The following is a 2265-nucleotide window of genomic DNA, read 5'->3' as shown; positions in this document are numbered from 1 at the left end:
TTTCTCGGGTTGAAACCTGATAAAACCAGCAAAATAACATTTGATTGATTATTCGCTAAGCTCATGCTTAGCGCTCTCCAGTGATGCATAAAATCAGTTTTTTGAAAAAAGAGATTTTGAGAAAATTGGAGGTGAGCCATGGCAAGAAGTTGGGGTTGGGCTTTTTTTAATTCAGATTCTAATTTCTCGGAACGAAGCCCTGGTGAAGCTAACCTATAATTATTTTAGTGACTAGATCCAACTGTACTTTGATGTGATGTATTAATGCCATTTTCAGACTGTTTGATCAGTGATTACAGATTGAAAGATTCCTGCTGTGCTGTATTCATAAAAAGAAAATTGATTTTGAAATAATTTTTTTTCTTTGAAAACGGCTGTATGAGTTTTCATAGAGCTCGTTGACTGTCTTGGCGAGTTATTTATATTCAAAACTTATGTTGATAGCTTGTAATTGAAACAGAATTCTAAAATTAAAAAAAAAAAATTCTGCCTAGCCACGAAAAACCTTATGAAATTGAACGTCAGAAAAATCTGCATAATTTTAAAGAATCCAGGAATGTGAGCTATTATAGAGTAATTCTACTCAATCAAAATTGAATGTTCAAAATGATTTCATTAAAACTACTGTTGACGAAATAATAACTTTTTCGAGAAAGTAGGGGCAAAAAAATAAATATTTAGAAAAAACATATATTCTGGAGAAAACTAATACTTGAAACTATCAGTTAGCCGTTCTCAGTGTTTTGGACCTCTAATTATTGTTTTGCTCCTTTTTTGAGGTTTTTTTGCTGTTTTTTAGTTTTTGGGGCTGAGAAGCATAAATCTGGTTTAGGTATTATGTTGTGTGTAATTATTGGTTTTTCTGCCGGTTTTCAGATAAAAAAGGTCTAGGTTGGTTTTGAGAGGTTTGGGAGGGCTCGAGAGAGATTTCTGTGTTTTGGTTGGCGTCCATGTCATCAATAACAGTTTTAAGCAGCTTTTGGGGTTTTTAATGGGTTTTCAAAAGTTTTTGGGCATTTTTTGGGATTTTGATACCTTGGTCACATTTTGACAAAATTCCCAACCCCAAACCCAGTCTTCAATCTGGTGGTCACATTTTGAAACCCCAAATGTCACTTTTTGACTACAGTGCTACACTGGTCACATTTTGACGGTCACATTTTGACTACAGTCGCTGTCCTACACATGGTCACATTTTGACACCCCCTAGTCAAAATGTGACCATGGGTAGGACCCCAACCCTAACCCTAACCCTAACCCTAGCCCTAACCCTAACCCTAACCCTCACCCTAACAAACGGAACTGGGAACGGAAACGGCGACAGAGCGGGCCTAACTGATAGAATGGCGAACATGGCTGTGACATGCGGTGGAGATAGACGCCAAAGAGTCAATCGTCACGACGAAGAAAACCTTTCCTCTGGTCATTTCAACAAAGGGGACTGGAAGCTGAACGTTGACTCCATTCGAGGACAGCAAGTCAACTTGATGGCCAATGCAATTACCTTATACCCGCCGAGTGACATGGAGAAGCCTGCCGGTCGCTTGTATCATGTGGACTTTAGTCCACAAATTGATGGAAGACGACTGCGATTGGCAATCATAATGGAGAATGCGGACAAGTTAGGAGGACGGAATCTTCTCTACGATGGAGGCAGTGCACTATTTACGGGATCGCTCACCACGGACCACTCTTCTCGCTCTGTTGGGGGGCGAGGATGATGTTGCAGCGCAAATATAAACGCAAGAACCAAAATTAAAAAATTAGTACACCCAGGAACCGTCAGCACGTCCACACCGCATTAACACCCCCAAAAAAGCGTCCCTGGGTATTTCAAAGATGTCAAAACTGAAGAAACATTCAGTAGCCAAGACCAAAAGATAGTGGAAACTACCAATTTGTGACAACTTTATTTAGACAAAATCACTCCAGCGCGAATTCGCTAGTGCAACAATCGCAACACGAGTAGAATTGAATAAATGAACAAAAATGAGCACATCAAAAAAACTATGTCAACCAGTCACTGTGATCAAAACTGGAAAAACTTGTAACCAGAAAAACCGCATCACTGATAGACACATAAAAAGACATGATTTCAGGAAAAAAAGTGAAATAAAAATTAAGCCTTCCCAAGTACGCTTAACAAGTTATAAAGGCATCACCAAACCCAAAAAGGCACCACTGTCTTTCAAATTCGTGAAAACTCAAATAATGTCTGGTAGTCAAGACCAAAAAGAAAGAAAAACTGCCAGTACTGTGACGACA

This window comes from Symsagittifera roscoffensis, chromosome 6, assembly GCF_963678635.1.
Source record: "Symsagittifera roscoffensis chromosome 6, txSymRosc1.1, whole genome shotgun sequence".
Classification (NCBI taxonomy): Eukaryota; Metazoa; Xenacoelomorpha; order Acoela; family Convolutidae; genus Symsagittifera; species Symsagittifera roscoffensis.
This window is presented reverse-complemented; position numbering follows the sequence as displayed.